Source organism: Seriola lalandi, unplaced genomic scaffold (genome assembly GCF_002814215.2).
Source record: "Seriola lalandi dorsalis isolate HSWRI2012SDOR001 ecotype SW California unplaced genomic scaffold, Sedor1 jcf7180002054504, whole genome shotgun sequence".
Lineage (NCBI taxonomy): Eukaryota > Metazoa > Chordata > Actinopteri > Carangiformes > Carangidae > Seriola > Seriola lalandi.
The window spans coordinates 448,809-462,446 of NW_019525057.1; the positions used below are offsets into that span (position 1 = coordinate 448,809).

At 41.8% G+C, this 13,638-nt stretch overlaps 1 protein-coding gene across 1 annotated transcript in view; it reads right to left on the reverse strand.

Annotated features, from left to right (window-relative positions):
* magi2a (membrane associated guanylate kinase, WW and PDZ domain containing 2a) overlaps window positions 1-13,638 on the reverse strand; it is a 219,592-nt gene that overhangs the window by 128,351 nt on the left and 77,603 nt on the right. The window lies entirely within an intron of this gene.

Here is a 13,638-nt window from a genome sequence, read left to right on the forward strand (position 1 = left end):
CTGTTTGCTCTGAGTACGTGTGTTCCCGCTGCCTTGATGTTATCAAGCAAAGGCTGACGAGAGCATCGGACATAAGAGTCATGTTTATTTTCCAGGTTTCTCCTCTTCAAGAAAACAGAGAATTTCTTATTTCTCATGGTGATAACGGATGCAATGCCAACACTGCGGAGAGAATATGAAGAAATATTGACATGCAGGACAACATCTATGTTGTTTGAGTGTGTTTGCATAACACCGGTTGGCATATTGTATGTTTCATGAATTAATGAGTCGTTTGAGAAAAATATCTAATTGCAACAGGTACCTGTCTAAAGCTGATGACAGTGATCACCTAAATCATTTATGTAAGAAAAACTTGCCACTCTTGTTTTTTTTATGGACATCAGAAAACAATTAGACCAGTTAAAGATAATGATAAAGATACTGGAGCATTCAGCTTGTTTTATTGCTTGTATGTGTTTCCACCTGCCATATTCACCTGTCTGCATTCACCATGACTCTGAACACATGCCGGTGTGTGCAGTGAAAAAATAACGCATATGTGTGAGAGAGACAGAAAGAGAGAGAAACACTGAGGGAGAGATAAACAATGAAAGTGTGTGTGTGGGCTCATCAAAGAACAGCAGCGGGGTTGAAACAGCTCACGAGCTGTGAAGTGCAGCCTATATTCATCATTAGCTTCTCAGCTGGAACACTACAGACGTTCAGATTCAGGTACACACACACACACACACACACACACACACACACACACACACACACACACACACACACACACACACGCAAATATCCACAATGCCCCACCCTCTACCCACTGTCTCGCACACAGTCACCAGTGAGACCTTCTCTGATCCTCATGGACCTGATAAAGTCATCTTCAGTCAGTCAGCAGTCTACATCACTATGGCGATGGCCTAAATTCCTCCTCAGTGAGTGGATATGCATGAGTGTGTAACTTAATGGTGTCTACCATGTACAGATGTAAGAATATGTCTGTGTATAGTTTCTTCATGCCTCAACAAAAATAAAGGTTGTTTGGCAATGACCTCCAGCGGACGTGTTGAAAGGTGACAGGTGAGAGAAACAAATCCTTATTGCTGTAAGAGACGAAAACAGATGTTTGGACAAACATCCATCCACTTTCTGAGACTTGTTGCAGTTATGTAACTAATACAGCTCATGTATTACACATTACAGTCGAGTCAGAGGCTATACTTTCGCTGTTGAAAAAGAAATAGTGCTGAAAAACACAGAAAGTTGTTAAACAACACTTACTGACGACATTTTCAGAAACCTCAAGGATTCTTCAAACGATGTGGATGGAAAGAAAATTCTGTTTGATGCACATTAAAAAATATTTCATGACTCTGCTTAATGGCTGGAACTGAGACGTCTCTGTTGTAATGCAAAAGAAAAACTATTAAACTTATTATTTTGTGTGATAATATGGTCAATATTAACATAACAACTGCAATATAATAAATGTTTACATTTTTGTTTTACGAACCAATTTTGTTTGGATTAAGGTTAAGAGAGTCACAATTTGGGAAATGGGTTAAAATCTTTCTTCTTTTTTTCCTTTTTTTTTTTTTTACTGTGCTGCAAACTGAGTATTTTTTCCATCCAGATGATTAAAAGAGCCTTTGGAGATTTTAAAAATACCTTCACAACTACAATAAGCGAACTTATGGAGGCTCAGCTCTGTGAATGGAATATAATAGTAACAGATGAGGGGCACAAACCAGCTCCTTCCAGCTCTGCTCCTGACTGGAGGCACAGGTCACAGAAAGCATTTAAACAAGAAACCGATGCTGTTGTTCCTCCAGAGAGAACAGTCTTACTCCATTATTTATGTGAAGTACAAGTTCATACTCTGTATGTATAGCTTGCACGCTCTTGTTTAGTTAACACAAGCCACCGCTGCTGTGAACCTATGATCCCATTAAACAAACACAAGAAACAACAGCTTCACTTTGACATTTAATGGCTGGGTTATATGTACATGTTGACAGCATTAATATCGATTGTGACTTAGAAATTATGCACATTTTGAGCTTGTCTTGGAAGGATATTTACAATTCTAATATGCGTTCCTCAGCAGTGGAAATGCCACTAGTTGTCTAATTAATTTACCTCAGAAACGTTCACAAAGTGCTCTGAAAGGTTGTGTGGAGTTTGATCTAAAAGCTCTGTGACACAAAGCAGACTGAGGACAGTTTCACACTGCGCTCAGCTTATATCAGTCTGAGAACAGAAGACATGTGTAGGATAAATATTATAGTACAGAGCTGTGGCGAGGTCAGAACAAAGTTGGTCTACAAGTTTTGTGAATTAATAAATGGAACCATTAAACAAATGAGAATAAAACACGGAAAAGTTTCTCCACATTGTCATGTTTCACCATGAAGACTTCTTCTTTCTTTTTGTTTCCTTTGACGTGTCCTTCATGCATCACCAAGCTCCTAATTTTGTCTCGAGTGCTTCTGCTTTTTCACGAGGTAACATCTTTACCTCTGTGCTTGAGACGCAGCAGTACAGTGTGTAATCACCTTCTCTGAGGCAGGGGAGACATTACATGATATTTCGGCTGATTGTATCCTCTATTTGGACACCATGACTCATTTTAAAGCTCACAGAGAACCAGCAGTGTTTTTTGGGCAGGAATACATAGGGATGAATTTGAGGTGTGTGAGGATTAAAGGCTTTAATCGTTTGCTCTCAGAGCCAGTTGTGACCAACAGAAAGAACTTGACACATGATTGATTTTTCTAACTCCCATGTGCACGAGATGTGCTCCTCCACTAAAAGCCGGTCAATGGCTCAATTAATCGCAAGAGAATGCTTCACTTTCATGCCTGTTTTTTTTGGTGCTCTGCAAATTTTTTCCCTCAACAAACGGGCAAAATATTCTATAACGCAGAAAAATGTGATAGTGTGAATATGAATCATTATTTCCTGATGGTTCAGGAACTATCTGAATGGAGTTTGAGGGATTTAATGTAGCTGATCCGTCAAACATGGACGCAGTAGCAACTACAACATTGCTACTGCTTCATTCGCAAGATTAAAGCTTCAATTGGTTATTGGCAGAAGGATGAGGGGTGGTCATTTTTTAACAGGGTTAAAAACAAAATTAGGTTTTGAAAAAGAGAAAGAGGAACATGCAGTGCATTCAAAAATCAATCTACACTCAGTGCCCCATAATGACGAAGTGAAAAAAGAATTTTAGACATATTTGCAAATGTTTTAAAAAGGAAAAACTGAAAAATCACACTGACACACGTATTCAGACCTTTTGCTATGAAACTTGAAATTTAGCTCCGATTCTTCCCATTTCTCTTGATCGTATTTGAGATGTTTGTACACCTTGATTAGAGTCCACCTGGTCAATTCAGTGGATTGGACATGATTTGTAAAGGTGCACACACCTGTGTATATAAGGTCTCACAGCTGACAATGCATATCAGAGCAAAGAGCAGGACATGAGGAGGAAGGGCCTTCCTGCAGAACTCAGAGACAGGACTGTGTCGAGGCTCAGGTCTGAGGAAGGATACAAAAAAAAAAAGAAAACCTGTCCTGCAGGAGCGCAGTGGCCTCCATAGTTCTTACATAGAAGCTATAGGAACAACCAGGCCTCTTCCCAGAACTGTCCGCCTGCCTGAACTGGACAATCGGGGGAGAAACTTTCCGAATGAACTGCCACATCAGCTGGAGTAAAAGAGAAACTAAACTTTATTTGCTGACGGCTTTGTCACGATTATGTCGTAAACCATCAGACACTCGGCAGATTGTCAACACTGTGGAGAGATTAGAACAGACTCACTAATTACATACAGCTTGTGTGTTGCTGTTTCCCTGTGTGTATAAAACTTTTAGTTCCTCTGGTTCCACAAGGTTCCTGGAACTTTGCCTTTGTCAAAAAGGGTTATTGCTTAAAGGTGTAATGTTTTTCGGTAAGGACTGTGCCTTTATGCAATTCAACAAAAGAAGAAGAAAAAAAAAAAGCTGTTATTTATTTATTAGCCAGTGTGTAACCTCCAAGGCCAAGTTCTTGCAAAGTGTGGGCAGTTCTGCACCGGCAGAATGAAAATGAATGAGAGAATAAAAGAAGTGTGTTCAGTCTCTGTTGTGCCTCTGCTGCCTTCTGTTCCTCAGAATCGAACATAATAACCCTCTACCACCTGCGCTTGTTGCAAATCATCCTTTCCCACTACATTTCTAAATAACAACTGACCGACGCCTGGCTCCCCCCACGCCGCTAAAGGTAGCCAAATAAGATGTCTTGTTCCATCTGGGGGTTTATCGATTGCTGGTCCTTGAGAAAACATTTGATTTTTTCTTCTTTTTTTTTTTTTTTCGTGCCAGGTGGTCTGATAAGGTAATGTGCGCTTTAATAATCTTTAGGGTGATGCTGATTACAGAGGTGGGATGAGTTTATAGTCTGAAAAAGCTCCGCAGACCAGCACTGACATCACGTCTGTCTCCATGGCAATGTGGATAGAAACGTAGGCTGCTGGTGTCTGGAAGCGGGCCGTGCGAGGAGAGGAAGAGAGATGGAGATAGAGAGAGACAGACAGAGAGAAAGAGAGTGTCGGAAATCCTCTAGGAGAGGCGTGAAGGAACATAGTGTCAGGAAGCTACCAGCTCTGAATACTAATATCTGCTGCTATAGATGGACAGGCAAGCGTGTGCGCACACAAACACACACACGCACGCACATAAAGACACACACCAGTCGGTGGCGTGCCTGCTGCCACGGTGTCTCTCTCAGTTTTGTCAACAGTCAGTCGGTATCAAGTGAAAAATAGCCTTTGAGCACAAATGTCACCAGAGCCAACGGTGACATTAAAGCCTATTGGACCAAAGCTTTCGACTGCTCCCTCCACAGAGAGCAGACAGCCACCAGAGGAGAGAGGGAAGGGGAGGACAGCGAGGAAGGGAGATGGGGGAAAACAGATAACTATGATAACCTGCCCTCAAGTCTGACATTTGTCACCGTATGTCAGTTTCACACCTAAGAGCTAAGATCATTTGGTTCGATTTTGCTTGGGTCTTCAAAACCTTTAAAACCCAAGGCTTCGGATTAACTCATGAGACAATCTTCTCCTCACCATTCAAAATAAAAGATAACAAATATCTGTTTGTGTAAGCGAGCACACGATTCAGTGAGTACTTTGCAGAGGAAGTTTTTCTTTTTCTTTCTTTCCTCTAAAAAAAATCTCGTTTGATTCATCAAATTTCAAGCTCATTCAATTTTCAAGGGCCTCTCCCTAAAACCCATTCCAATCATTCTGGGAAATGACGATCGTGACCCTGAAAATGAGCCCTTCTTGATGATGTGTGTTTTGTTGCGGCTGTGGCAGATTCAAGGAAGCATTCCCACACGGAAACCAACAGCTGCTCTCTCTACTGAATCTGGATTTCAGTGGATAGAGATCTGATGACGTAGAAGAGCAGATGATCTGATTCTGATCTTGCATTATTTTCAATGCACGAGTAATTGGCTGTTTTCCTGAAAGCAAGCGCACAAATATTATTGACTTAGCACAATCTGTGCGTACGCTGCAAATGTCAACATCCATAAAAAGTTGGAATAGAAGTCAGAGATATATTGTTTTCTTTCTTTAAGTTATGAATGTCAACAATATCAGGGCGCTGCGCCTCTGATATAGTATCTGTGCATTTAATCTAGTCTAGAAATGTCACAGGAAGAAATAGATACATATACAGCACAAACAAAAACAAACATATAGCTGATATAAAGCCATTTCCCATACTTTCTTTATAGAGCACCACCGGCTCAAAAACAGAAAATTCACAGCAGTCTTGTGAATGTGGATGAGTTCAACTTAGATACATCCATGTAATTAAATCTGCACATAATAATTAGGCACTGGCTCATAAAGCAATACAATACAAAAGCAGCACACAGCCATAATACGTGAAAACACATCATGCCACATGCACCGTTGACAGAAGATAAAGTCGCCTCATGTTCATTTAAAGGTCCCACATTGAATAAAGTGAAATGTCCATGTGTTTGATTATAATCATTATAATGATTATAAAGCAGGTCTAAGTTCTATATTAATACTGTGAAAGCATCAAAGTCCACAGAGAAATGCACACAGCCTGTATTCAGAAACTGAGCCTTAAAACAAGCCGTCAGGACTTCAGTAACTTTGTGATGTCACAACAAAGCAGTCACCCTCCTCAGCGATGTCCCAACCCCAACCCCACCCACTTGAACCCACCGTCCAACCTTGTAGGATTTAGTCTCTCTGAGTGGTTTACCTGAAATCACTCAGAAAACAGTGAGCCAATCAGAAGAGAGGCTCAGAGCCTCCTCTCCTCTCTTCCTCTGGCTTTTTTTATTTTGAAAATATAGCTTTGTTTTCCTCCTGGTATCTTAACTCCTCCTCCTCATTTGCAGCAGTAGCCGGTTTGTTTTGTCTCAGCGGTGATGAAGGGTTTGCAACATGTGAAAAATTGACTACAATGCGACTGGTCTATGTAGCGCACCGACTCTTCTCTGTCATTGCTGGCTGCTTTTGACTGTGCATCTTCGCAGCTGTGTAAAATACGAGGATTCAATGACAGATTAGGTTAGCGATAAGATACGATTCAAAGAGATTTATCTCTGGATCCTGGATTCAACCTGAATGTATCCATGCAAGAGCTGTGACACATGTTGTAGAGAAAAAAAAAACACAAGACCAAACATCCAGGCCTGGCTTAAACTTGCAGAAGAGTTGTGAGGAATCCCGCGCAATGTGATCTTGTGTATTTCTCAACAGCTCTGACCTATTTGCTTAGTAAAGTCACCCATCTAAATATAGGCATTGGAGGGGAGATAGAGAGAGACGAGGAGGAGAGGAAGAGGGGGAGGCAGAATTATCAAAGCACTTTCTGGTTGGGCTCAGTTTGATTTAAATCCACCAAAAAATAAAAAATAAAAAATAGAGAAAGAGAGAAAAGAGGCGGAGAAGGAAGGAGACGGGGAGGAAAGCGAGACAAAGGAATAAAGGAGCATGGCATAATTAGCTGAGACACAGATCAAGCTGAGGAAGCAAAGCAAACAGAAAACGGTGGCCTGCTCGGTGTCACGTACTATTTGACTGCAGCACATTTCTCCCTGCCTTCGCTGCTTTTTCACCTGCGCTCGCTCCAGATATCAGCCGTCTGCTAACAGCCCCTGACGTACGGAGCATTATGTTTCCATTTCCGTGAGGGCATGTTGAATCCAGCTGATGGAGGCTGTATTGTACCTGTTTACGGCACCAAACACTTTGGTTGCTTCATCAAAGTGTCCTCCGCAGGGCTGTCTCTTCTTCCACTTGTTCACTTCTAGACGCATTGAGGTATTGATTCTGCTGCTTTGTTAGCCTTTTCTTTATAAAAACAACACCTCCTGCATTTTGAGTTGTTGCACTTGAGGCAGCTTTATGCACTGTGTTGTTTTTCTATCTTTTTGAGTTCTTATGTGTGGGTGCATGAAGAGTATATGCTGTGCATGTGTCTAGCTAGCTGTATGGGCAAGCCTGTATGTGTTTTTTGCAGTAAAACTTCTTGTACATGTTTGTGCATCTTCTATCGGTGTTGTTCCTTCCCAGTCACAATGCTTGTCCACCTAATCCAGTCCCAGTGCTCTAATTGGCTAACAGTAGACATTTTCTCTGCTCCAGGGAGCGTGGAGATTAGGGGGAGTGTGTGCTCTGAGCTGCCCGGTGCCTAAATGAGTCACGCTGTGGGTACAACGTCTCTCTGAGGAATACACAGAGCACACACACACACACGCACACACACACACACACACACACACGCACACACACACACACGCACACACACACAAAAAGCTAAATGTTCCCCAAATTACTGCGGCGCTAGATTCGACATATACCCTAAATAAGTTCAGGTGTCGATTCGAATGTCACATGCTGAAACACTCCCATCAACCTTTGCAAAACTGTGTGTCTGAGCAGTTGGGCGCCAGAGTTGCACTCGCTCACCTGAGCTCACCTGACCCCTGCTGACAGGTGTCATGCCCTCACGTACACATCAATAATAAATGTAGCCCGCGGCTAAACACCCTGTTACACTGTTCACAATAGTCACGGTTGGCTACGTGCTTGTCCACACACCAACTGATACACTGCTCTGCTGTGGGCTCATAATGCAGTATTGAAGCTGTGTGTCAACCACTGCACTCCTGCTCCAGCTTCATCTGACCAATCTAAAACTGTTACTTTAAGATGTAGCTTCATCTATCACAAGACACAATGACTGATTAATTAAGAGACTAAAAATGTACTATAGTTTAATTCTTCATGTGATGCACCAGTGCCGACACAAACCTTATTAAAGACACTGGGTTATTGGCCAGACGCCTCTGAACCACATGAAACACTGTGTCTTAGTCACCGTGGTTAGAAAGTTTGCAAAATCCAGAAACTAATGCTGGTGTATGAAAATCTCTGAAGCGCTGAACTGATAATAGCTGATTAATCGACAGAAAATTAACCAGCAACAATTATTAACCTCCTAGGACCTGGTGTCCACATATGTGGACCTCACATTTTGGGTTCTCTAGAGCACAATACTAACTTTTTCTCAACAAGGGCCTGGTGACCACATATGAGGATATTATACTACCACTCAGTAATTGAAATTTAAAACTAATGTCCTCATATGTGGACATCATTTTTCTCAGGTCCCAATCAGAATTAATAGCAAAGAGAAATTAAAAATGCACGCCATGCAAGAGTTCGGGTCTTAGGAGGTTAAGTATCTAAATAGGGAAGACAAAAAATGAGAAACACCTCCAGATATAATGCAGTCTAAATCAACATATAATGGACAGTGTCAACAGAACTGAACATTATTAACTTTATAATGGTATTAGTGCAGAGCCGTTGTATTGAACTGCAACAGACAGGACAGGTGTGCCTAATAAAGTGTGTATTGCAGCAATACTACAGACTTCAAGCTTCCAGCCACCACTTTCTCTCCTGCTTTACAGCTTTCCCCCGACCTGTCACTGCTTGCTGGTCTACAGAGCAGCCACTAGTTCAGCTCCAAACAACTTGAACTCGCTCATTCAGGTGTATGTGTCTTCTTGTTTGACAGCTGCAGGAAGTCTTAATCAAAACTCTCTCGCTGTGGTTCCTCAGTGGAGGTTCAGTTACCTAACTCGATTCGGTCAGCAGAATCCCTGTAGTTTATATTGCCCTCAACAAAAACCTCAGCCAAATAAATGTCTGTAAACCTGACATTTATCTTCTCGGCTGTATAAGTCAAGGACTTCCAACCATCCAGTAAGTTCACAACTCATGATTCTGTGATTAAAGCTGCGTCTCAATCCGGGGGCCGCATCCTTCGAAGGCTGCATTTGGAGGCCGACTGCGTCACAGCGGCGGGACAAGCCCGTCCCATTTCGAAAGGCTGCTTCAGATGCAGAGGGGGATAAATGGGAAACCCTCCAAAGACCAGACCATGTCATTTCGGTTTAACCTTCATGGTCTTCGGAGGTCACGCCATCGAAGAAGCTACAGTCACATGAACGATTTCAACATAGTGAAATATACAGATGCTAAACTGAGGGAGAACAAGCAGCTTTGGGATCAGATTGGTCCGCTGTAGCAATCAATACTGTGAGTTTAGCTTTCGTTGCAAGTTTGGAGGCTGTAGTCAATAATGCTGTTAGTGTTTGTATAAGGGAAAACACACACACACACACACACTGAGAACAGTCTTGGCCATTCACACAAAATTGCTCACACACATTACATCGCATTAAGTTACTGTTTCCATTCCGTTCCTGCACATTTCTTTTGGTATTTTCTGTCTCATAAATATTGCAGAGGGCAGTGCAAGTAGAAGAGCTTGGGATGTTGGTTGACGGACACATGGCTGTTGGCAGAGCTGCTGTGGCTTGGCAGAGGAACAGGTCACATATCACTGGGCTGTAACGCGCTCTCACTGGCACAAACATACATTAAAAAATGAAGCAGCCCTGACTTGAACAATATGTCTGCACAACCCACATAAATTCAAACGGACAGGTAAGACACCGCTAGAGGTCTCTCGGCATGAGCGAGGCGTTGCGCTGTCGAGAGCTCATTTCTTTGGAGCAGACCCCGGGGAGAAGGGAGTGGATGGAGGAGATGTGAAGACGGGGTCACTCTCCGCTGTCCTTGTTTCTCTGTCAGTGAGCTTCACTTCCGAACGTGAGCTGAGCCTCTAATGCCCACCAGACCAATTCTACGTTTTAAGGCTTCTGAAGCACTCTGAGGTGCAGCAAAGTCAAACAGCCAGAAGGCGCTTACTGATCATTTAGGCTTTTCTGTTCAAAGAAAAACCTTCAAAAAAAAAAACAAATTTTTTTAAAAAGGCTTGGAGCTCAACTTCAAAAACATAAAAAATGTTAATTTCATTCACACAGCAACTATTCTCAATTAGAGACGGCGTGTATTGTTGTAGTAGTGGGGGAACTGTGAGTGAAATTGCATTTATCTGCTCCAGGTTTGAGAAGGGAAAAGGATCTATTTACAAGTGAGAGTATCTACCAGAAGTGGTATGAGCTGTAATCCCATTAATCAGCATAATTGGCTCATAATTGGCTCTCTGCAAGTCCCTACAGATGCCATCACTCAAGCCTCAACGTTACTGCCAGACATCTCAAACACTGACTCCCTCTCCCTGCAGAGAAGATCCAGGTTTGGTCTAATCTCTGTCACACATACACACTATTACATACTACATATACATACATAAATGGCCACTGTAGGAAACATGTTGGCTGCTTAAGACAAACATTGGGGTTTTATAGCAGTTTATCTGAATATGGTTTGAATCTAATTATATACTCAAGATGAAAACCAAATCCTTTCAAATCCCTCATCAAATCTCTGAGATTTCGAGATTTGTTTGTGACTAAAGTTATAAATAACTAAAACTAACCAAGATTCAGATCTGTAGTCGTCTTCTGTTGGCAGAGACGGCAGAGCCACAGCAGTTTTAAGTGGAAGTCTAATGTTCACCAGCAGCTGGTAGAGACCGAAAACAAAGCGAAGAGTGGATGTTGGATTCACCAGGCGGCTAAATTACTGCTAATGCTGCGCCACGTTTTCCAACACATTCGCTACGAGGTGATAATAAAGTTTATTCTGCTGCCTAGTGTGACTAAAAGGCACGATATGAAGTTTTACCGGGAGATTATGACTACTGAAGATGATGTAACACGAAGAGCCAAATCATTTCACTAATATAAAATCACCATTTGGTTGAACTGAAAAAAAAAACCCCCCAAAAAGAAACGCAGTCCACTCATGACAGCAGAGTGATGACAGGGAGTGGTGTGAGTGTCTAACAAAACACCTTTATTTGAGGTGCTTTAGTTCGACAAAGCAATGTTTCGCAAAGTTGAAATGGGAACACTTTTTTGGCATTCCAGTCATGGCGCCTGTCGCATCATGTCCCAGAGAGACAGCTTTATTCCAATAACATCACTCAAGAAACACAGACCATCTGCAATTGTGTTCTGTCAACTTTTCTAAAAAAAAAAAAAAAGGAAAAAAAAGAACAGAAGAAAGAAAAGTTTTCTTATATTTTGCAGAAAACTGCAATGGAAACCCAGCTAGTGATGTTATCCGTCATTGTCAAACAGTGCTTGTTACCTGAATGTTTTGTATAAAAAGTAAAAAGGCCAAAGAGAAATAGAGGTTTGATTAGGTTTGTTAGCCTCTAAGTGAATCTGGGTGTTTTGTCAAACTGGAACCGCATCCAAAACAGAACGAGCTTTCAGAACCCTGTTTGGATGACGCACTCTCTTCCCTGCCCTGCCATAAAAAAACTGTGAATGTCTCTGACTTTGATGCACATTTGTGTGTATGTCTGTGGGTGAGTGTATTGTTATGTTTGTCTGGGGAGGTGTGCTGCTCATGTCAAACAAAAGGAAACACGCACTTGCTCTTTGTTGATCAGTACAACAATCTAACCTTGAGCAACCAAAGCATCTTCCTGTGCACCGGAGCACATGGCAAAACAAAGCAAACGCAAGTGAGGAGAGGAGAGAGGAGGAGGAGGAGGAAATAAGGGAGGGAGGTAAAGGAGAGCTGAGCCGAATAAACTGCTGTGCATTTTTTTTTTTCTCCTTCGGTAAACTGATAGGTAGAGGCAGAAAATGAGAAAAGAGCCTCAAGTTTTCTGTGGTGGGAGAAAGTGCTGTTTATCAGAACAACCATGAATAAAAATGACACTGCAAAATATCTTGTGTGTGTGCAGGAATCACACAAAGTGCTGGCATGCATTTTGTGGAATTGGGTGATAACATGAAAATTCCACAACTGCATGTTTTTTTTTTTTTTGTCTTTTAAAGTTGTACAGTGGAAAGATTCTGGTGCAAGGCAGGATCAGAGTGAAGCAGAGAGAAACAAGATAAACAAAAGCACTGCTGAGAGATAATTTGCCGTACACACAGCAAGAGAAGCTGATCTGTCAGCTTTCTCTACTCATTTGTTGTTCAGTGTCCAATTCACCGCTGGCGTGGTGCATTGTAAACTATCAAATAACTACGAGGTATTTGAGGTCTTGAACATCGTGTTAGTGAATGAGCACCATGACTCCAAGCATTTGGAATTGCTAGTACACACGGGACGGCGCGGTTGCCAGGTGGAAAAGAACGTACCATTAATCAGAAGGTCTAACAGAAGCTTGTAACAACAAACTCTTCAGGAAGGGAGAAAAACTGAAACCCTAAAGTATTATTCACTGTAAGTTTCCAGGAGCTGAATCATCCACAGAGGTTTCCTCCTCTCCACAACAATCAGACCGGGTGATTATAACGGTAACAACACTGAATAAAGCAGTTTCACATTAAAAGTCAGTGTTTGCCTGATGCTGTACGGGGGACATAAGACATCAGGGGGAAGGGCCAGGAGCTGAAACTGCTGCTAACCTTTGTTTCAGTTGTTTCTATGATAACTTATGAACCAGACATTCAGGAGGTTTTCGTCAGCCGAATCATTCACAGCGGTGTCCTCTTCTCCATGACAAACTGACCAAGGGATTAAAACCAGAAGAAACACAGAGTAAAGCAGTTTCACTTTAAAAATCAGTGTTTCTCTGATGCTGTTTGGCAGGCACAGGATGTCTCAGAGGGGCTGGGAACTGAGCTGCCTAACATTTGCTGTTTTCTCTGATAACTACTGATCCAGATGTCCGATGACTAAAACCCTTCAACAGTTTAAAATACAACCAAAATGCTGATGTATGCGCAAACATAACATGTTTCATAACATGGGACTAGTCATTTTTAGACATTTTAATGTAGAAAAGTTACATCTTGTATCTTTTAAAATGGGTATTTTCACACCACTAAAATCTATATCACTCTGGACACAGAGTGTGTACCTGATTTCTCCCTTGAAACTTTCTGCTTTTCTGTGCTTTCATAGGCAAAACCGTGAAAATAAAAATTGAAACTTACAATAAATGAATAAACCTGTTCGTCTATTCTGAGGAAGACAGATCTGACAATCTGATGGATCAAGCTCCAAAACCTTGGGTCGGACCCACAGCGCAAATGGATAAAAGCTGAGATCTTTCAAGTGATATGACTTGAATCAGTTTCCTCAGACA